Source organism: Myxocyprinus asiaticus, chromosome 47 (genome assembly GCF_019703515.2).
Source record: "Myxocyprinus asiaticus isolate MX2 ecotype Aquarium Trade chromosome 47, UBuf_Myxa_2, whole genome shotgun sequence".
NCBI classification, from domain to species: domain Eukaryota; kingdom Metazoa; phylum Chordata; class Actinopteri; order Cypriniformes; family Catostomidae; genus Myxocyprinus; species Myxocyprinus asiaticus.
In genome coordinates this window covers 16,216,540-16,241,068 of record NC_059390.1, presented here as the reverse complement: position 1 = coordinate 16,241,068, position 24,529 = coordinate 16,216,540, and the positions used below count along the sequence as shown (strand labels likewise).

Sequence of the window (24,529 nt, the reverse complement as noted above, 5' to 3'; positions counted from 1 at the left end):
TAACTCATATTGAACCCGGAATATTCAATTAATATTGATTGCATTTGTGATCCAATCATCCAAAACGTATGGCGGCTCCACTTGCTGGTCTAATGGGGCAATATACAGGGTCTTCATTCAGGTATAACAGATCTCTCGAATTAAATTTTGACACTTGTCATTTGTATTACTTTTCTTTACTCTGCATATAACTGAGGTGTTGCAATGACCATATCTCTAGATCAGAACAGGTATCCAGAGATGTTTTAGATGTGTTCGTATGTGTGCCTCTGGATGTCTCTCTTCTCAGGAGTATGTTAGCACATGTGTCACACACAGGAGCCTCTGTACGGTGTCTGTGCAGAGATAGTAAGATTGGCGGGCTGTGGCTTGGCCCTCGCTGCTCATGTCCTGTCTGAGCATGTGCACAAAGGTGGAGTGGAACTCTGTGCCCTCGGCCAGCTCCGTGGAGAATCTGTCATCATGCTCCATTTCCAGAAGCTGATTACTCTGAGCACCCAGCAGGTACAGAGACCACGCCTCCTCAGCCACAGACCCTGCCTACAGCTGTTCACATGCCTGCAAGAGAGGAGGGTTAAAGGTCAGAAGTACCCACAAAGAATATAGCCAATGGTTTAAATAGCATTATTAGGTAGACGACACGGGAATAGTGTTTTAGTTTGCATATAGCGGTGCATTTAGGGAACATACCTGAAGGACAAGGTGCTCTTGGCCACATTGTGAATTCCAGCGGCTCCAGGAAAAAGCCACGGCTGAGGACATTAGGGCCATTTGTTCATACACTGTGTGCTCTATTAATGGGTCCTAGAGATGGACAAAAAAATTATAGATATGCTAAAAGTCATATAATCAAATAAGTTTATATATACTGTGTGTATGTGTATATATACATACACACAGTTGAAGTCAGAAGTTAACATACACCTGAAATTTTATTGTGGAAAACATTGCCTGTCTTAGGTCAGTTAGAATCACTACTTTATTTTAAGAATGTGAAATGTCAGGATAATAGTAGAGAGAATGATTTATTTCAGCTTTTATTTCTTTCATCACATTCCCAGTGGGTCAGAAGTTTACATACACTTCGTTAGTATTTGGTAGCATTGCCTTTAAACTGTTTAACTTGGGTCAAATATTTTGGGTAGCCTTCCACAAGCTTCTCACAATAAGTTGCTGGAATTTTGGCCCATTCCTCCAGACAGAACAGTTACACCAGAGTCAGGTTTGTAGGCCTCCTTGCTCGCACAAGCTTTTTCAGTTCTGCCCACAAATTTTCTATTGGATTAAGGTCAGGGCTTTGTGATGGCCACTCCAATACCTTGATTTTGTTGTCCTTAAGCCATTTTGCCACAACTTTGGAGGTATGCTTGGGGTCACTGTCCATTTGGAAGACCCATTTGCGACCGAGCTTTAACTTCATGGCTGATGTCTTGAGATGTTGCTTCAATATATCCACATAATTTTCCTTCCTCATGATACCATCTATTTTGTGAATTGAACCAGTCCCTCCTGCAGCAATGCACCCCCACAACATGATGCTGCCACCACCATGCTTCACGGATGGGATGGTGTTCTTCGGCTTGCAAGCCTCACCCTTTTTCCTCCAAACTTAAGTAATTTTTATTTGTATTGCGCCTTTCACAACACACATCGTTTCAAAGCAGCTTTACAGAAAATCATGCATTAACAGAAAATGAAACTGTAATGTCTATAATGTCTTAGTCATCATTGTGTAGTTTGATAAAATACGATTGTGAATTGTGTTTAAAAATAATTAAATAATAATTGTATTTTGAAACCCAGTGAGCAAGCTGAAGGTGACTGTGTCAAGGAACACAAAACTCCAGAAGATTTTGGTTAATGGAGAAACCAGGGCCACTGTGGGGCCAGTTCCCCTCTGGCTAACATCATGAATATAATTCCAATATTACTTAATTATGTATAGTGCAAGTCATGGTTTAAAATTATTAAACTAAGTAAGTTTTAAGGGCCAGTGTTTAAACTTTTGTAAGATTTTGTAAAATCTGTAAGATTTATGACTAATGTCTTTGAAGTTAATCCTGGATTAACTGCAGAAATTCACATAGATGCATTGTCCTTTGTTAGTTGGCTGATGAAGTTTTGTTGGCAATTAATTGATAGTCCATGTATTCCATTATTAGAGTGTAGTCCATCATTACACCGAGGTGATGCAGGCAGAGATCAGTGAGGTGCGTCGCAATTTATCCGGCTGGTAATTTTGGTGAGGTCTATACTAAGTCCAAGGTTCAGGCAATGGCACATGATGTATTCCATGTCTTATGGTTGGAGTTGGCATCAGTTCATCCTCTGAAGTCCATCGTAATAGACTGAAGTGATGTTTGGCTGGCACCGGCTGCATTTAGTCATCATCACTCAGAGACACGTAGCAGTGGAGTCCAACACGAAGCAGGAATGAAGCTGGATTCAGCCGGTTCTGGTGGCCTCAGGATAGGAGTCCCAAGGTTGAGGAGGGGATACAAATAGAATAATATTAGCATAGATGCCATTCAATTTATTGCAGAGTTATAGATCATGATCAGTGTTTCTGGTTCCGGCAGACCTAACTAAAGCAGCCTAATTGTGAGTTGAAGGATAAATTAGGTGTGTGCCTGGCTAAATAGATGAGTCTTTAGTCTATACTTAAACAGAGTGAGTGTGTCTGCATCTCAAACAGTGTTAGGGAGACTATTCCATAGTTTAGGAGCCAAATATGAAAAGGATTTACCTCCTTTTGTGGATTTTGATATTCTAGGAACTATTAATAGGCCAGAATTTTGCGACCGTAATGAACGTGATAGAATATAGCAGAAGGCAGAAGGTCACTTAAGTACTGCGGAACTAGACCATTCAAAGCTTTGTACGTAATTAACAGAATTTTAAAATTAATACGAAATTAACAGGTAGCCAATGTAACGAAGATAAAATGGGGCTAATATGATCATATTTATTGGTTCTAGTCATCACTCTAGCTGCTGCATTTTAAACCAACTTAAGTTTATTTATTGATCTTGCTGGACATCCTCCCAGTAATGCATTACAATAATCTAGTCTTGAGGTCATGAATGCATGAATTAGTTTTCGACATCAGCAACAGAGAGCATGTGTCGTAATTTAGCAATATTTCTTAGGTGGAAGAATGCTGTTCTACAAACATTGGTAATTTGATTTTGAAAGGACAGATTGGTATCAAATATAACACCTCAGTTCTTCGCTGTTGAAGACTATGTAACAGTACATCCATCAAGAGTCAAATTATATTTTAGTGACTTGTTTTTAGAGGTTTTGTCATAATTAGTACCTCTGTTTTGTCAGAATTGAGTAGAAGGAAATTTCTGGCCATCCAATCTTTGATTTCATTGATACATTCTGCTAATATGGAGAATTGTGAAATTTCGTCAGGTTTTGAAGAAATATAAAGTTGGGTATCGTCAGCATAACAGTGGAAACTTATTCCACAATTCCTGATAATATCTCCCAGGGGAAGCATATACAAGGAGAAAAGCAGAGGCCCTAAAACTGATCCCTGTGGCACTCCATACTTTTGTTTGGTTTGACAATTCCTCATTTACATTTACAAGTGGTAGAGGCCTGCTAAATAGGACCTAAACCATGTTAATGCAAGTCCACAAATGCCAACCTAATTCTCTAGCCTATTCAAGAGAATGTTGTGATCTATCGTGTCGAAGGCAGCACTAAGATCTAAAAGCACTAGAAGTGAAATGCAGCCGCAATCAGATGATAAGAGCAAGTCATTTGTAACTCTGATAAGTTCAGTCTCTGTACTGTGATGGGGCCTAAATCCTGACTGAAAATGTTCATATATGTACTATTTCTCTGTAGAAATGAACATAGTTGGGAGGACACTACCTTTTCTAGTATTTTCGACATAAACGGGAGATTTGAAATCAGTCTATAATTAGTCAGTTCTCCAGGATCAAGTTGTGGCTTCTTAATAAGTGGTTTGATAACTGCCATTTTAAAGTTTCTTGGGACATGTCCTAAAGAGAGCGAGGAGTATTCTTAATAATATTAAGAAGTTCTGAGATTACAGCCAATACCTCTTTTAAGAGCTTAGTTGGTATTGGATCTAACATACGTGTTGTGGCTTTTGATGATTTGATAAGTTTTGTTAGCTCTTCATGACCTTTGACAGTGAAGGATTGAAGTTGCACATGAGGAAAATTATGAGACACTGTTTTCTGAGGTACTGTGACAGATGATTGCATAATTCCAATTTTATTTCTGATTATTTAAATTTTATCAGTAAAGAAATTCATGAAGTCATTACTATTGTGCTGTGACAGAATATCTGGTTCAGTTGAGGCTTTATTCCTAACCAATTCAGCCACAGTACTGAATAAACACCTAGGATTGTTGTGGTTATTTTCTATGAGTTTGCTAAAAATATGCTGAACTGGCAACTTTTAGTGCCTGTCTGTAGCTACAGACACTATCCTTCCATGCACTGCGAAATACCTCTAATTTTGTATTCTTCCACTTGCACTCCATTGTCCGAGCTGCTCTCTTGAGAGCATGTGTGTGATCACTGTCCCATGGTGCAGGGCTTTTTTCTTTAATCGAAGGGGGGCGACACTATCAAGAGTGCTAAAGAAGACTGTATTTATATTTTCTGTTATTTCATCGTTCTTCTAGACTTCTAGGGGCTTATTGAGTGTATGAGATAGATCTGGAAGATTAGTAGTGAAGCTACCTTCAGTGGTCGAAAGAATAGTTCTACCTGAACGATAGCATGGTGTAGATTGAGTAACATTAGCTGATCGCAGCATACAAGAGACAAGGTAATCTTCGCTCTGCGGAAGAATTTCTATAGTATCAACATCAACTCCATATGACAGAATTAAATCTAGCGTATAATTATGGCGATGAGTTGGTCCTGTCACATTTAGTCTGACTCCAAGAGAGTTGAGAATATCGATAAATGCTAATCCCAATGTGTCATTTTCATTATCTGTGTGAATGTTGAAGTCACCAACAATTAAAACTCTATTTACAGTAACTACAAGATCTGATAAAAAATTAGCAAATTCACCAAGGAAATCAGAATAAGGCCCAGCTATATACTGTAGTAAGGGCAAAAGATGATTTTTTTTTAATTTTTAATTTTTTTATTATATCTGACGGTGTCACATTAAGCATTATTAGTTCAAAAGTCTTAAACTTATATCCTGTCCACTGAGTAACACCCAAAATTTCACTGTAAATTGTAGCAACACCTCTTCCTCGACCCTTCAGACGAGGCTCATGTTTATAACAATATTGTCTAAAACCTGACTTAAACCAGATGATTATATTAGTTTAAATAGATTATTTAGTGAGAGTTTTGTGTTTGGTAGTTCGAGGAACAGACTGTCTCTATGTGATATCTAGGTGATACAGTCTCTGTGTTGTAGTTTATGTGACCTGTGTGATGTCTCAAGGCAGCTAGCACACGTTCGGATTAACCAGTTAGTCAAATACTATCATTATTAAGACTATGAGCCAAATTACTAGAGAGGAGAGCGGCACCTTCCCTGTAGGGATGGAGTCCGTCTCTCTTTAGCAGGTCAGGTCTACCCCAAAGATTCTTCCAACTGTCTATAAATCCTATGCTATTCTCCAGACACCTCTCAGACATCCAGCCATTCAGTGACACTAATCTACTATAAACCTCATCACCACGACGAGCAGGGAGGGGGGTAGAGCATATTACAGTGTCTGACATCATTTTTGCAAGTTCACACACCTCTTTAACATTATCTCTAGTGAGCTCCGACTGGCGAAGCCGGACATCATTAGTGCCAACATGAATAACAATTTTAGAAAATCTACATTTAGTATTAGCCAGCATTTGCAAATTTGATCTGATGTCAAATGCTCATGCCCTAGAAATGCATTTAACAATAGTGGCTGGAGTCTCTATTTCCACGTTCCTTACAATAGAATCACCAATTATTAGGGATCTTTCAACATGATTCTCAGTGGGTGCATCACTGAGTGGGGAGAATCGATTGGAAACCTTAACAGGAACGGAGAGTGGTGTTGCTTTGCTGAGCGAGTATGCCACCAAGACATCACACAAACGCTCTGCTGCGGGGGCTCTAGAGCCGGAACCAAAGTGTGTGTATTGCTCGTTGTACTACCCGCATCCAAAACAGTATCTACCGACTTCTCTTTCTCACGGACCTCCACTAGCGTTCGATGTGTGTCTCTAACTCATTAGCCTTCTCCGTCAGCCTGACTAATTCCTTACATTCATCACATTTGAATCCCTCACTGCTGACGGAAGAAGCTATAGTAAACATGTGACATGCAATGCAGGAAGAAATAACTTGAGTGGAAGCCATGACTTACTGCAATTGTTTGTTGTAGTTGTTGTTGATTATTCTTGAGCGGTGAGGGTTTGAGATCAATGTGAATCCCTCACGCAATTGTTAGTTGTTATGGTTGTTCTTGATAAGCAGTGCTTTGAGATTGATGCAATAATCCGTGTAACACAGAAGAGAAAAATGGGTGAGTTTAATCACGATAAAAACAGAAAGCGGATGCATGAGGAAAATGCAGGGGAAAACCCGATGCGCACTGAAAAATGGCAGATGTTAAGAATTAAAAGCTGAAAACAGAGAGATAAGCGATGCTAAAAAAAGCTAGCAGGCTACAAACACAGACTCGAGCTAGGCGCCAGCAACAACAGGTAAAATACACACAGATGAAACAGTAGAAAAGCGGAAAACCCGAAACGCGGTAAACGATGAACGTATGAGGTCCCATGGTCTTTATACATTGTATATTGGGTACTATTGTTTGTACAGATGAATGTGGTACCTTCAGGCGTTTGGAAATTGCTCCCAAGGATGAACCAGACTTGTGGAGGTCCACAATTTTTTTCTGAGGTCTTGGCTGATTTCTTTTGATTTTCCCATGATGTTAAGCAAAGAGGCACTGAGTTTGAAGGTAGGCCTTAAAATACATCCACAGGTGCACCTCCAATTGATTCCAATTAGCCTATCAGAAGCTAATTGGCTAATTGCCTAAAGGTTTACATCATTTTCTGGAATTTTCCAAGCTGCTTAAAGGCACTGTTAACTTAGTGAATGTAAACTTCTGACCCACTGGAATTGTAGTCAATTAAAAGTGAAACAGTCTGTCTGAAAACGATTGTTGGAAAAATTATTTGTGTCATGCACAAAGTAGATGTCCTAAACGACTTGCCAAAACTATAATTTGCTAATATGAAATCTGTGGAGTGGTCAAAAAATTAGTTTTAATGACTTGGTGCTAGACGGGCTGGTTTGAGTATTTCTGTAACCGCTGATCTCCTGGGATTTTCACGCACAACAGTCTCTAGAATTTACTCAGAATGGTGCCAAAAACGAAAAACATCCAGTGAGGGGCAGTTCTGTGGATGGAAATGCCTTGTTGATGAGAGAGGTCAACAGAGAATGGCCAGACTGGTTCGAACTGACAAAGTCTACGGTAACTCAGATAACCGCTCTGTACAATTGTGGTGAGAAGAATAGCATCTCAGAATGCTATTCTGAGATGCAGTTTGGCACTGTTTTTGCAGCACGAGGGGGACCTATGTACGTCTGTAGAGAGTGAGGCTGGGAGAGGAAGAGCGGTAAGGATTGACACCTGTGGGAAATTATCTCTAACAGTTGTTTTGTGTTGCAGTGAGAGCTGGAGAGGGATAAGAGGGCAATCCAGACCACTGGAGGAGAGAGAGAGAGCTACACACAAACCTGACAGTGTGTGTGTGATCGGGTGTGCTGAAAAGCCATCTTGTATGTGGGTATTTACTGAAAAGTGTGAGAATAAAAGACTCAGTGAATTGTTTGTCTGACTCCTGCTCCCTCTTTGAAAGAAAGCTAGAGAACTATCACACTGACATATTTGTCTGAATATTCATTCACAAATACATTGATCCCAGCTCTCCTCATGGTCTTCTGTAGTGCTTGAGGGCTCATCCAATTCCCAAGTAGATGATCCAGTCCCTTTGCATCCTCTATGTACAGCATACACAGCTTACCCTATGAGAGAAACAGCTAGATGTCTCAATACTTAAGATTATTCATAGGTGGCAACCAGGGGTGGAAAGAGTACTGAAAAATAATACTCAAGTAAAAGTACTGTTACTTCTTTAAAAATTTAGTTTGAGTAGAGTAAAAGTACCTGTCCTAAAAACTACTCAAGTGAGAGTAAAAGAGTAGCTCATTTAAAAGTACTCATGAGTAGTGAGTATTGAGTACTGTGTTGCGAAACTATGCCCCTTTATAATAAAAACTCTATGTTGCAATTTAAAAATGTAGCACACATACCTTAATTTACATTCCCTTTTATGGTTGTTTGCCAGAAAGAATAAAAAAATCTAGGTATTTTATAGGTGTTTGTGATTGACAACTTTTAAAATGCATCACTTATCTATGATACTGTAAACACTACATGAATCTGATAAAAAATAAATAAAAGGGCAACATGATTACAGAAATGAAAAGATGAAAGTTATTTTCAATATCATAATGTATGAAACAATTACAATAAAATCAGTTTATATGTAGGGTCTAAATTTTCCTAAATGCTGACTGAGAGAGTTATTGTTGCGTGTAAAACATGTTCAAAACAATTCAAGGAATGCAAAAACAAAAAAACAAAAAACTAAAAAAGCAGGGTCACTTGGTGCGTCATGTCCCGCACAATAGAGGCGGTAGAGCAGCTGTTTGGTACAGGGGCCACATCGGGCTTTAAAGGAATAATTCACACAAAAATGAAAATTCTCTCATCATTTAGTCACCCTTATACCATCCCAGATGTGTATGACTTTCTTTCTTCTATAAGATATCTCCGCTCTTTTGGTCCATACAATGCAAGTGAATGGGTGCCAATATTTTGAAGCTCCAAAAATCACATAAATCAGCATAAAAGTAGCCTAATCCATGTGACTCCAGTGGTTAAATCCACGACTTCAGAAGAGTTGTGATAGGTTGGGTGAGAAACAGGTTAATTTTTACTATAAATTCTCAATCTCCACTTTAACTTTCACTTTCTTCTTTTGTTTTTGGTGATTCACATTATTCATGCATATTGCCATCTACTGGGCAGGGAAAATAATTTCTAGCAAAAATGGACTTAAATATTGATCTGTTTCTCACCCACACCATATACAGTAACTTCTGAAGTCATGGATTTAACCACTGGAGTCATATGGATTACTTTTGTGCTGCATTTATGTGCTTTTTGGAGAGTCAGAATTCTGGCATCCATTCACTTGTATTGTATGGATCTACAGAGCTGAAATATTCTTCTAAAAATCTTCATTTGTGTTCTGCTGAAAAAAGAAAGTCATACACATCTGGGATGGCATGAGGGTGAGTAAATGTTGAGAGGATTTTCATTTTTGAGTAAACTATTTCTTTAAGTAGCCCATGGGGGGCCACATTGTCCTCCTTTTGAGATACAATGTCCCACATTGATTTAGTTCTTGTATCTTTTAAGCCCAGCAATAGTTGTGTTCTCATTCTAATTCATGATGCACAATTTTCTGAAGTTTGTGACTGGTGGAATATCCTGCCTGAAGTACTGGTCTAAAAAGGTTGATACTTTTCTATCAGGCATTAGAAAAAACTTTATAAAGGCTAAGCATAATTATAAAATATTTCATCATCTCTACTTTCCTGGTAATTTATTATACAGATTAACACACTCTCTACATCAGGGGTCGGTATTATACAAAAAAAAAAACTAACAATATTATTAAAAAAATATTATTATTAAAAATATTACTGTTTTATTCTATTACATTAATGCTTTTAAAGCTACTCAAGTTATTTAGCCAAAAGTAGTGAGTGGTTTTCTCGTTTCCTTGTTATTGTTGTTTGATTAATAGCCTTAATATATATGACATAACCTACTAGACAGTGCTCATTTCGTTTACATGTACACTTCAAGTCTGACATTTTGATACAAATACGCTTTTTGTCCCACTGTTTACGTTCACTTTAGACCAAACTGACTGTGTTTACATTAATGCCTCACCAAGACGGGCATTGGCGAAATTATAAAGTGTATTTGACCATTTAATCGCGTACCCGCATTAGCGCACAAACATTAGCTGCCTGTCAATCAAACAGCACACAGCTACAGACATCAGGAAATAAAAACCTTTTATATTTTATCTAGATCAACCAACCAGTGGTTGTCTTTCTATCGCGATTGATGTAATGAACACCAATGTTCTAAATGTAGAACATAGGCTAAGTATAGAAAATTACTCAAAAGAGGACATCTCTCTTTTTTTGTTTTTTTTTCAGATAAACATCAAGATTGTTTTATTGCCCAGCTCTATTGATAACATTGCCTTAATCCCTCACATCAACCCAATAATCTCAGTGATAGATAGCTAAATTACAGGCTACGTTATAGACACAGAATCTAGTAAGCAGAAATATGAAATTTACCTCGATATGTTTCTTAAAATTAGAGGCAGGATTAATGCTGATATCTGGCTTGAGCAAGCTAAACTCACATGACACAATCATGCAATTGTCCTTTTTCACTGTGAAAAGCCTTTTCAGGTGCGGCGTGATGTTCAGGTGTTGAAAATGTGTTTGAGGCATCCTCCACATCCATTACAATTGGCGCCTGATCTACAGCTGCCGTTCAAGTTTTTTTACATGTGATTTGACGGGAGTCACGAGACTCTCCCTAGCCAATCATGTTGATAGATAAAAATAAAATCAGGACAGGTAAGTAGCAAACACAGATGAGGGAAAATAGCACATTAAAAGTACAGTTACAGCACTTAAAATGTACTCAAGTAAAAGTATAATATTTTTAAACTACTTAAAAAAAGTACAATTCCTGGGAAAAACGACAGTACAAACTTAAATACAGTAACGTGAGTATTTGTAATTCATTACTTTACACCCCTGGTGGCAACACATTTTACAGTCCCCTATTTTACTGTTTTACTGTGGACTTTGTTGCGTATGTGCTGAAAACAACTTAACACAAAAAGGCCTGGATTTAAGGGATGCTGTTGGTCTTTAGAACCAACAGCATTTAAATGTGTCTTATCATCGGACAGGGCCTCTCTTGCCTTAATGGAGATGCTGACTTCAGTGAGAGCTCCAGTGATTGTAAACAATGCAGAGTCATGGCCCAGAAGTCTCAGCTCCCATGACTGGAAAGGCATATTAGCGTTGGACTCCTGCAGTAATATGAAGGCATAAAAAGCATTCATCTGAAAGGAGATGCTGCAGGCCTCTGCGTCATAAGATGTCTCAGACATGCAGTCTGTCCTCCAGTGCTAACCTGCAGCAAACCAGTGACCAGACATTGATTTAACCACTGCTTCAAACAGAACATGAAAGACTCATCTCAGAGTCGAGATACCAGGAAGTCTTAAATAAATATCAGGTAAGGAGTACAAAAATATACATGAATTTAATAGGTGGGGGGAGGGATTTAAAGCAGTACATTTATAATAGAGAAAATGTGATATTTCTATTGCATTAATAGACTATAGGGCAAACCAAACATTATTATTGTTATTAGAGCAGTGTAGCACATTAATGGTGTTAATTGGTCACCGATAGGATCCCAGCGTGCCACTTGTTGATCCTCCAGGAACATTATTGAGGCAGGCAGAGCTACAGAGACTCCTACAGGTAGGGATGCAACAGCACCGTTTTCACCCAGCCTCCCTGTGGTAGAGCTCTGAACACGAGACTGCTCTGTCGGATAGGGAAACATCCGGAGACCTGTTTCTAATAACTTTAAAGAAGCACAGAAACAGATGAAGATTAATGCATGTTTTTCTAATTTATGAAGATGCACCTGTGTCATTTCCCAGCCCTTCACAATGTGAGACTGTGGTGGTAGTAGATGGAATGCATCAAAGTAGAAGACTCTGCCTAGGGGTGTGTATTGCTTCAGGTCCACTACATGCATATCAGTGTTATCTATCACAGGTTCAGCTGGTGATGTGATGGAACCATTTGGATCTAGAGAATATAATTAATCAATAAGACATTAGTGGTCATAATGTATTTTACTGTGATATTCCATCAGTGTTGTAAGCAATGGCACACTGCTGAGTGGACTATCACACATGGCCTCGAGTGGCTTACTGGATTTAAAAAATGGTGGCAACAGCAACATGGAAAAAGAGACCAATATTACATGATTAAAATCCTCAATAATAATAATCACCAATTTTTCTAACAAGTAATATAGTCAATTAGTCTAAATGTAGGTTAGTGAACTTGGTGCATTGATATACAATTGATAGACTATTTTTTATGCCTTTAAAAGTGGCTCGTCCAATCAGATTTTAGAGCTGGGACTATATGTTTTATGTGTATATTGTGTTATGGAATTGGCTGTATTCTACAAATGTTCCCTAATGATCATAACTAATTAAAACATGTTGTCTCCTACAGTGAAAAGGATACTGAACAGCAAAATGATATTTTATGACCCCGTTTACACCTGGTATTAACATGCGTTTCAGGTGATCTGATCAGTGGTCAGCACCAAATACAGGTGTAAACAGGGTCCAAATTATTTTATGATCGGGTCACTGAAACCACATACAGAAGTAGTCAAAAACACACATGACCACATTGTAATTGAGGTTTAAATGCTAATCCGTCCTGATGCTCCCCAGACAACACTGAAGCACCGCCTACTCGCCCGTCTATCAACCACTCTGCTAAAAGTTTTAGACTTAAAGCCGAACACAACTGGCACAAAGGAATTAACAGTCTAATCTGAAAATTTTAAAAAAGTGCACACACAATGTATACATGCACAAAACCTTTATAGATTGTCTTCAGCAGTGGAGAATTCTCAGGGCCAGCAAAGCCTTCTCTGCTGGCGTAACATGCCAAATAAATACATATTTTTTCATCCTTTCATTCTCAATCACCTTTTTGCCTATGTATTTTTAATCGCTTTCCACTCTTAATTAATCTACAAACAAATAGAGAAAAATGAAAAGTTTATCTAGTCAGAATTTATTCCTTGATGCTTACAACCAGTGTGAGCAGATGCTTACAATTGTTTCACAAATCAACATGCCCGAAGCCGAAGCAGTGCGTGATCCTGAGCTCCACCCCCTCAGGCCTTCAGAATTTCCACAACATCCCTCAACAGTGGAAATGAATTCGCATCTAATGTCAGATTGTCAGATTCATCAGCCAATCAGATTGATTTATTTGTTCTTGTGGGTGTGGTCTTTAGGATATGTCCCAGTCGAGGCCTTCTAGCTGGCCTTGAGTGATGCAATCAAGCTTTAAATTATGTACATAATTTGAAAGCAAATCGCGAGATCTTGCTGACGAGTCGGCTGTCATCACTGCTGGTATTGCCGTTGAGAAAGAGATCCTTATGGATTTAAAAACCTGAGATGTTCTACATGATCGTGCGATTGATTAATTAAACAGGAAAGGAGGACTGATTTTTACCTCAAGCAAATTGGTAAGTGCTTTTTGCATTGTTATAGCAACATCAGGAGTTTTCAAAGTGTAAATTAGGCTGCTTGAGCATTCAGTGTCGGATCAAGTTTTGAAAAGTAGTGCTGTGTTCCATTCAACTCGGAAAGTCGGATTTTACAACTTCCAACTAGGAAAAGTGCAATGGAATGCACCTTGAAGTCAGAATTACAACTTGTAGGCTCGTGCAGAAATTCTCAACACCAATTTCGCCAAGATGCAGGGGCATGATGTCACACAAACATGTCGACACTCAGGGAGATATACAAAGTAAGTGATAAACATTCACTTTATTAAGTAATATCGATAAATGAGTTTGTTTCCACATTACATGATATTAAAGCTTGTTTAACAAACAACTGCAGAAACAGGTGTATAAAACATTATAATCTCTTTTGTTAATCGTACACCTGAAGCACAAATGCTAGCGCTGCAGCATTGTTTATCAGTTGGGTTGCTAGGAGACATCTCTAATGAGAGTCAAACCCCTGCTAGGCTAATGGAAGCATTGCAGTTTTGTTTCCTTAAAAGTCATTTTCCGAATATTGGGGAATGGAATGCATTTATGGTCGGAGATATCAAGTAGGAATGTCCCACATCCAACTTGAATGTAACACAGCATAACCGTGTACCCTGACGAAACGAAATTTATTGCAAGCAACATTTAAATCGCAAACATTATTAGATTGATTTTTCCAGGAATTATAGACCTCCTTGATAGATTCATATGAAATATTATGATTTTTGAATGTCTGTTCAGGAGACGTTCATTTCACAAAACAGTCATGCTGCAGTTAAAATTAGGCTTGCTTGAGCATTAAGTGTCGTTTCAAGTTCTGGCTTTCGTGCGTGGACGTGTTTTTAAATTATCAGTTGGTATTATTAGTTAGCTGCGACATAATGTATGATGCCCAAAGGCATAGGGTGTCTTATTCATTGTGAAACTGTGTTTTCTTAATGGCATGAATCACCCTGAAGGCCTAGACTTTAAATGCACGGCCCACCACTGGTCTTCAGTATGCCTGATTTCGACATAAAGAGACAAAGATGAGAAGCATGCACATCTGAAGCTCCTTTTAATACAGGTCCTACACTAAAATGACATATTATGAAATTCTAAAATAAAATGTTCTGCTTGAAATGTCACATTTGTGATTCAAATAAAATGCAACTATAATAGAAAAAAATGGTGCACTGATTTTTATCACACTTTCTTTATCTTTAAAACTTTTTTTGTGCTTCATCATGCAGTAATACACTAACGTAGTGATTGATGTATATCATCATGAAATCAAAGGTCCTCCCCTTGAAATCTGAACACAAGTGGTCATAGGAGATGCATTTGAGAAGCATGTTAATACCAGGTGTAAATGGTGGTGTCTCGCCTTACCACTTGTGATGGAACTAACAATGGAGGTGAATGGGAACAATGTTTTAGGGTTTAAAGGTTTTTTTAGGGTGTGAAGCTTATAATTTTATAAAAGCAATTACATTATTCTTCTGCTGTTTTTAAAAGTCATTTTAGGGTTTATGGTATTATGTAATCATGGTAATGAAGTTGTAAAAAAAAAAACTTTACACAAAAAAGGTTAGTAAGCAATTGTAATACATTAAAATCATGTTAACACATATATTGTTTATGTCTTATGACTATACTGTAGAAACAGTGAGTATTTTAAGGTTTACAGAAGGGCCCCATTCACTTCCATTGTACAGTAAGTTCCTCGCTGCAACCCATGTTCTTGATTTTTTTAAAGAAAATTAGTGGTAATCAACATTATGCCATAAATGCTCTCTATTGAGCTTAACTTGTACTGAACCCGGAATATTCCTTTAATGCCAGCTGTGTAAATGGAGTCCATGTGGTAAATTGCTCAACCTTGAATTGCTCAACCTTGACTAAAAGGAATATTCCGGGTTTAATACAAGTTAAGCTCAATTGACAGCATTTGTGGCATAATGTAAAAAAAAAAGCAAGAATTTGTTACAATGAGACACTTACAATGGAAATAAATAGGGGGCCAATTTTTAAATGTTAAAATATTCACTTTTTCAGAAGTATAGCCACAAGACAAACAATATTGGTGTAAACATGATTTTAGTGTGATAACATCACTTGCTAACCTTTTCTGTGTACAGTTATAGGCAATTTTACAACTTCGTTGCTATGACTAGGAAATGTCAACAAACTCTAAAACTCTCAAATGATTGTAAAAACATTTTTACAGCTGAAATAATATGAGTTGTAACAGAAGTGATTTTGTAAAATCATTAGCTTCTCATTTCTGTGTTTAAACCCTCCAAAAATTGGCCACATTCACTTTCATTGTCGCCATTCACTTCCATTGTAAGTGCCTCACTGTAACCTCAACTTTTGCTTTTTTTTAAAGAAAAGGAGGGACAAGTTGAAATACATTTTTGTGGTAATAAACATTATGCCACAAGTGCTGTTGATTGAGCTTAAGACAAGGGATAACCCAACCAGCTTCTACTCCTGAGGTGACTCTCTCCATGGTGATCTCCATATGACTTTCTCCTTCCTCCAACTGCTTGATTGAAGAACTCTTTCTGACAAGCATAGACACACACACACACACACACACACACATGCATATTAATATTAAAACTGCAACGGAACCCGACAGAAAACAGTCATTAGCATGATCAAAGGTATAGTTATCACCTTCCTGCCATCTGATTTTACTGAACGTGTCTCTTCATCCACCTGCTTTGCGATTTTTTTTCATCATCCTCTCCCTCCAGCTTACCATCCTGCTCTGCAGTATGGCTCGCAGACGGGGGAGTGACAGTGCCTCCCAACATGGACCTCTTTCTCTTAATCTGCTCTCGCTCGCTGTGGTGGGACAGGTGTTCATAGCATGTGTGGAGGATCCGAACAACAATGTCACTCACAGCCAGCGGTTTGGGTAGCTCGAAGCCCAGTCCCACCTCCTGGAACTGGAAACCTTTGAACCTGCAGTGCACATGGAACATGGATATTAGAGTATTTCCCTTATTACCTGACATTGTAAAACTGGCAGGACATGCAATCCCACACCAAAGAAAGTTTAACTGATTGTTCTGTGTTCAAAGATTTACTAAACTCTTAACAGTATAAGAATAAACCAACAGAAATTATTCATAGCAGATGGTGCTGCATCAGTAAAGATGTGGACATGCTGTAAAGACATGAAGCTAGACCAACCTGGGGTTTTTGCTGAGGTTTGCCCACAGACACAGGATGACGTTTTCATCTTTGACTACAGTCTGCATGTTGCTGGTCTCAATGTTAGAATGAGAATTTTTGTGCTGGATGGAAGGCAAAAACCACAGACGTTGCATCCAATCTATGTTAAAATAGAGGTGAGCTGCATACAGGAAATGCAAAGATTTAGTTTGTTGGCGGATTAGTAGGTCTTTGATATGAATCGTGTATGCCACTTACAGGGTCAACGTGTTAATTTTGGGCACTGGCTGCACAAGGGTCTCTGGATCTCTATGAGACAGCAGAAGTCTTACCTTTAGAAGTTCCTCAGTGGCCAGGTTGAGTTTCCAGTGAATGAGACTCTGTAGTGACAGGAGTGTTTCTCGATACTGCTGAGCAACACAAGGCTCTGGTCCCCCGCTCATAAGAAAGTCCAGTTCATCTGTCAACTGTTCAGAAGAAATCAATCAATAACTATTTTGTCAGTAAATATCTTATCACTTTTAATGAGAACACCTTTCCCTTATAATTTACACAATCACTAATCAGTTATTGACTAAGATAAACCTCAAGAAAACCTGAAGAGCCAAAGCACAGCTTTCCAAGATCCGCTGGATTTGGGTTTCTGAGTCCTCCCTCCACAAAGTGATGAAGGCGTTGATTTCTGGCTGCAGAGAAGAGTCTGGACTGCTGTCACATCTCATATAACAAGCCCACTGGAAAGACCAGACCAAAAAATCATGCTGCCAATTTTTAAATCCAGTCTTTTGGGTCCCCAATATTGATACAACAAAACAACTAATCTCACAATATGTTATTTTGCAGAGGTGTCTGCTGATGGTTTTAGACCAAGGATCTTCAACAGGGGGTCAACAGGACCCCCAGGGGGGTCCGCGGTGGTACAGCAGGGGGTCCGTAAATTATTTTTGATCCACCATTGGCATTTGGAATAATCACTTACTCGCACGCGAGCTATAGTGACAGAGAGAAGTATGAATTTTAGCATGCCAAATCTTAAAGTGTGACTAAACAGCACTAGTCAGCAGAAGTGCGCAGCCCGGACAAACCATTCACACGACCGCTGCTCATCACGAGCCACTCAAAGCGTGACATGCATCAGGTTTAGCAGCGCTGTAGTGGTGGGTCACGTGAGTAAACGTGTCTGCTTTGTGTTGGTTACGCTGTGCGGTTGAGCAGATGACATGATGATTCTGCATGGACAGGGTCTGTCTGTTTTTCTGTCTGTCTTTGTCTGCCTGTCTGTCTTTTTCTTTCTTTTTATAGGAGGTTTGGCACAGGGATTAACAAGGAAAATTAAAAATGTCACTTCATGTCCAAAATGTTGCAGACCCCTGCTGTACACCCTGCTGACACGACCAGCTAAAACCAGCCTAAGCTGGTTGGCTGTTTTTAGCTGGTAGCCCAGCCTAGCCAGGCTGGTCAGTTAGCTGGTTTCAGAGGTGTTTTGAACACTTTTCAGCTGGTCAGGCTGGAAGACCAGCTAGCCTCCCAGCTTAAACCAGCTTGGCCAGGCTGGGAGACTAGCTAAGACCACCAATATATGTTTTTATAGGCATAAAATGCAACACTCAATTTTATACAATATGTAACGGGGGTCCTGGCTCAGTCTCTCTACCCATCAAGGAGTCCTTGGCCTGAAAATGTTTGAAGACCCCTGTTTTAGACTGTCCCTCTTTGTTTGCAAAATCAGAATAAAGCTACATGAGTCTTGTACCTTAGCTGTCTCCCTACAATCAGATTCCCACACGATGACTGCTGTGTGATTCTCAGCTAGAATAAGCCGCAGTTCATTCAAATCATCTTCCTTGCGCTCTCTGTCCTGTGGCCCAGACATTCTGACATGCATCAATCAATCATCACACTCGAACTCATCACACAAAATTAATCAGTATATACAGCTCAATGTGCACTACTGCTCATATGCTTAAAGTAAGTTCACTCAGAAATGAAAATTCAATTACTCACCCTCATGTTTCTTTCTTTCCGTGGAACACAAAAGGTGATGTTAGGCAGAATGTTAGCTGACTCCCTATTCACTTTCATTGTATTAAAAAAAAAAACATGCAATGAAAGTAAATGGTGACTGAGGCTAACATTCTGCCTAACATCTCCTTTTGTGTTCCACAGAAGAAAGTAAGTCATACAGGTTTGGAACAAAAATAAAAAATGTCAGAAGTTTCATTTTTGGGTGAAATATCCCTTTAAAGCATTTACATCTGATGGAGTAGTTGGAAATTATGATGAATGACCTGTGTTGTAGTGTTCCTCACTTGCAAGTTTGGATTAAAGAATTTGCTAAATGAAGTGAATAAAATAACAATAACAGATTCTTCTTGTGCAGGTACATTCCTCTCTCAGTCTTTGTTCATCTGCCTCTCTGCAGTCTCTCCCTCACAGCCTTGCTCAGGCCCCCTCCTTTCTTCTTTGCAGACTGGATTAAAAATGCAAATCATTTATAATATGAAGCATAATACAAAAATACAAATAAAAAAAAGGTTTTTGAAAAATTTAATTTTACACTTAAATCTGTAAATACATTATTTATGCTTTATTTTACCTTTCTATCCTTTGGTGGCTATTAAAAGTAGAGATGAAAAATAGAAAAAAAATATTAGTAAATATTTAAATAAATAATAAACCAGATAGACTTTGCATATGAGTGGCTGACATTCTGTGGTGTGACATGAGATGGTCCATCTAAAACTATTTTAAGACAACATTTAAGATGCTTATATATATATATATACAGGTGCATCTCAATAAATTAGAATGTCGTGGAAAAGTTCATTTATTTCAGTAATTCAACTCAAATTGTGAAACTTGTGTATTAAATAAATTCAGTGCACACAGACTGAAGTAGTTTAAGTCTTTGGTTCTTTTAATTGTGATGATTTTGGCTCACATTTAACAAAAACCCACCAATTCACTATCTCAAAATATTAGAATACATCATAAGACCACTAAAAAAAACATTTTTAGTGAATTGTTGGCCTTCTGGAAAGTATGTTCATTTACTGTATATGTACTCAATACTTGGCAGGGGCTCCTTTTGCTTTAATTACTGCCTCAATTTGGCGTGGGATGGAGGTGATCAGTTTGTGGCACTGCTGAGGTGGTATGGAAGCCCAGGTTTCTTTGACAGTGGCCTTCAGCTCATCTGCATTTTTTGGTCTCTTGTTTCTCATTTTCCTCTTGACAATACCCCATAGATTCTCTATGGAGTTCAGGTCTGGTGAGTTTGCTGGCCAGTCAAGCACACCAACACCATGGTCATTTAACCAACTTTTGGTGCTTTTGGCAGTGTGGGCAGGTGCCAAATCCTGCTGGAAAATGAAATCAGCATCTTTAAAAAGCTGGTCAGCAGAAGCAAGCATGAAGTGCTCCAAAATGTCTTGGTAAACGAGTGCAGTGACTTTGGTTTTCAAAAAACACAATGGACCAACACCAGCAGATGACATTGTACCCCAAATCATCACAGACTGTGGAAACTTAACACTGGACTTCAAGCAACTTGGGCTATGAGCTTCTCCACCCTTCCTCCAGACTCTAGGACCTTGGTTTCCAAATGAAATACAAAACTTGCTCTCATCTGAAAAGAGGACTTTGGACCACTGGGCAACAGTCCAGTTCTTCTTCTCCTTAGCCCAGGTAAGACGCCTCTGACGTTGTCTGTGGTTCAGGAGTGGCTTAACAAGAGGAATACGACAACTGTAGCCAAATTCCTTGACACGTCTGTGTGTGGTGGCTCCTGATGCCTTGACCCCAGCCTCAGTCCATTCCTTGTGAAGTTCACCCAAATTCTTGAATCGATTTTGCTTGACAATCATAAGGCTGTGGTTCTCTCAGTTGGTTGTGCATCTTTTTCTTCCACACTTTTTCCTTCCACTCAACTTTCTGTTAACATGCTTGGATACAGCACTCTGTGAACAGCCAGCTTCTTTGGCAATGAATGTTTGTGGCTTACCCTCCTTGTGAAGGGTGTCAATGATTGTCTTCTGGACAACTGTCAGATCAGCAGTCTTCCCCATGATTGTGTAGCCTAGTGAACCAAACTGAGAGACCATTTTGAAGGCTCAGGAAACCTTTGCAGGTGTTTTGAGTTGATTAGCTGATTGGCATGTCACCATATTCTAATTTTTTGAGATAGTGAATTGGTGGGTTTTTGTTAAATGTGAGCCAAAATCATCACAATTAAAAGAACCAAAGACTTAAACTACTTCAGTCTGTGTGCACTGAATTTATTTAATACACGAGTTTCACAATTTGAGTTGAATTACTGAAATAAATGAACTTTTCCACGACATTCTAATTTATTGAGATGCACCTGTATACACTGTCCTGAGGTAGATTTTGAGCATTTATCCTTAGTAAATGTAAGCCCGTTTAAAAGCGTGTCAATACTGCCGCCTTGTGGTCATTAATAACAACAACAGCAACGCTTTGACTGTAGCAAAGAGTCTTTACACAAGATGGAGCCAAAGATGAACTGTGTTTGCAGCTGTGTTTTGGACTACCAATCGTCTACAAAGGTAAACAAACTTATCCACACTTAACAGCACTTTTTCTTTTGCTCTACTACTGTACATTTAGGGTGCTACATTATGTTTGCATAAGCCTTTTCTTTATGCTTTGCCAAACTAACACTATTTAAAACCTTTTTATTGACACCAAATGTTGTTTGATATCTTGTGTTCGGTCTATTACCCTCATCCAAACCCAAACTGTAAATAGTTGTGATTGTACTTTAGGGTTGCCACCCGTCTCGTATTTAAATGATGCGATTTGTCCGTATTTAAACTGGTCATATGGTGTCACGGTGAAATCGTTACAAATTGCCAATTTAACATTGATATAAATTGGAACATTTGCCTATGATGGGTAAAGGACAGTCTGGAAAGTCCTCACATTGTGCTAAAACGTGCTATTACTGTGGAGGGTGTGATAAGGGACCGTCTGAAAAGTCCACACATTGTGCTAAAACGTGCTATTACTGTGGAGGGTGTGCTAAGGGACCGTCTGAAAAGTCCACACATTGTGCTAAAACGTGCTGTTACTGTGGAGGGTGTGATAAGGGACCGTCTGAAAAGTCCACACATTGTGCTAAAACGTGCTATTACTGTGGAGGGTGTGATAAGGGACTGTCTGAAAAGTCCTCACATTGTGCTAAAACTGTGGAGGATGTGGTTAGGGGCTGTGATCCCCCCTTTTAAGTGTCCCTTATTTTAAAACATCAAAAGTGACAACCCTATTGTACTCTGGATTGTACAGTGAAATCATATTGACATTGAAACAACATTTATCTAACATGGTTCAAATGGATTCTGATTGCGTTTTATCCATTTAGCGCCCATAATTTTCAGATAGAGTACTTAATTTCCTGATGATAATAATTAAGTTTTAAAGTTTATTTTAAACATCTATCCATCCATCCATCCATCATCTGTCTGTCTGTTTATAAAACCGTATGACAACATTTTTACAGATATATATGCATTGTACTCACTAAATATTTGCTTAGTTAATTTCTGAAGCTCACTTGAATTTACTTTAGAAAGGAAACTAATTTTGGTAACATGCTCTTCACAACACAATGAGATTTTTGAGATATCAGGGTACAATATACTGTAGACACAGTTGCTTCCTGGGCATTATGAATTTACAATAATTTAATTGTTATTTCATTTAATTTCAATAACATTTTTGAGCAAACTGACAAGCAAACATTATTTTTCTTGCCCTGTCGAAGAATCTGTATATTCCGTGTTAGGTAAACAGCCTTCCTCTGGCCTCTGGACAGCTAAAGGAGCTCAGATACAGTATTCAGGTGTGGCACGGGAATTGCCACACTCTCATTGACACACAGCATGAAGTGTATAAAAGCTCTGAATTGGGTAAATTACTAGGTTATTTATAATAGTAACTGAAAAGGTGTTTTCTTAAACTCTTAGCTTTATTTTTGTTCTATTTTTGTTCTTATTTTTCTACTTTTGTGAAGCCAACCCCCTTCATTTTATAGTTCTCTAGTCAAAAGTCAATACGGAAGCTGTTATTTGCATCTCTACCAACTTTTAGCTCAGATGGCTGCCTCTTTCTCTCTCATTATCAGTGTCGTTTAAAGTCTAGTGCAGGCAGAGTCTAAACCGTAGTGTTTTATGCAGCAGGCAGCGTGGTCTGACCTCTCCCCGTATCTTTGATATGTTAAAGGGTCATAGCAGCACAAAATATGCTATTTGCATCACTCCTTACTGACTTTATGTTAGACTTGTTGATAGTCTGCCTCCATTTCCCCCTCTCTCTTTATCTCTGATGTGTATGGGCCAGTGCTGGCAGTATGCTGAACTTACTGACATGATATCTGGTTGAGTCATCTGATTGTACCATCTTTCTCAAAGCTGTTTTTAGCGACAGCGGAGGGCTAATGTGGGATTAATGGTTATCCAGAGAGAGCGAGTGAGCAGATAGGGCCAGACATTTCCCTTCAAGTCTCTCATTATGCTCAGTTTGTAATTACACTAAACCCAATTATTGTCCCAGGCTTTTGTGATCTTCAAAGCTAAGATGTGACAAATAAAGCCGCTTGAGCGCAAGCAATGCAAAAAAGCTTAATGAACAATAAAATCGACAAAATGCTCCAGAAAAAAAAGAGATTGGGCCCGATGTTAAATCTGTTGACATTTAATTTGCCAGTGAAACGGAAACGCACTTTCCTCTAAAAGACAACATTTGGGCACAAACAAATGTGCCGGTTATGAGGAAAAGAGAAGGATGAAAGATGGGTTTACTAACACGTCTCTTCGTCTCTCTTTCATGTTAATTAGAAATTGCATCCCTTTGTTTCCTTTTGCCGGCACTTATTTATTTTCCTATTCCGTCCATTAGAACAAATTTGCAAAATGAGACGCAAATAATTGGATTTGTCTCCATGGCTGTCATGAACGGGGGATGTTTTGCTTTTGTTTTGATTTTTCCTGTAGTTGAGTTTGCAGATTTGCCTTTGGATATTTTGTCCTTCTGCTGTGCTGAAGGGAGGAGAGATTGTGAGGTCTTTCCTCCACATTGTTCTCAGCTTGATCATCTTCCATTTATGTTTCATCTTTTTTCATCATGTAGTAGATGGAGGAGGCTGCCTGTTGCTGTCGTTCCAAACTCGTATGAACATAAAAGGAGGAGATTTAGCAGACGGTCCCTTACTACACCCTCCACAGTACTAGCACGTTTCAGCACAATGTGTGGACTTTTCAGACGACCCCTTACTCACCATATAAAAAATTTCATTGTTAAATTAACGATCTGGATCAATTTCGCCATGACGCCATCTGACTAGCTTACGGGACAAATCACATCCCTTATTTATTCAAAATTGGATGCATCATTTCATATTTAAATAAGGGATGATCCCATATGAGCGAGGTGTGGATGCAGAAAATCGTGAGTTTATCGGGAGAAATCGTAAATCGGGAGTACAGTGGAAGGAAGGGTGGAAAATTGGGAGAAACCCGGTAAAATCGGGAGTGTTGGCAGATATGACATAAAGCCATCATAAAAGTAATCCATACGACTCCAATGTATGAATTAATGTCTTCAGAAACAAAATGCTAGGTATGTGTAAGAAATAGATCAATATTTAAAACTTTTTTTACTAAAATGTTCGCTTCTGGCCAGCTGTGTGATGCATGTACACAGGGGTCGAGGTCACGCAGCCTCTCAAGTGATGTAGGCATGTTGGCATGTCAGTATCGTCAGATCCCTCGGCTGGTCTGAAATCAGCAGGGGAAAAATGTCCACTGCACAC

The 24,529-nt window shown here is 38.8% G+C and overlaps 1 pseudogene; it reads right to left on the bottom strand.

The window, feature by feature from the left end:
* Positions 1-117: 117 nt before the first annotated feature.
* Positions 118-18,571, bottom strand: LOC127436603 (dynein axonemal intermediate chain 7-like; annotated as a pseudogene).
* Between the last annotated feature and the right edge of the window lie 5,958 nt (positions 18,572-24,529).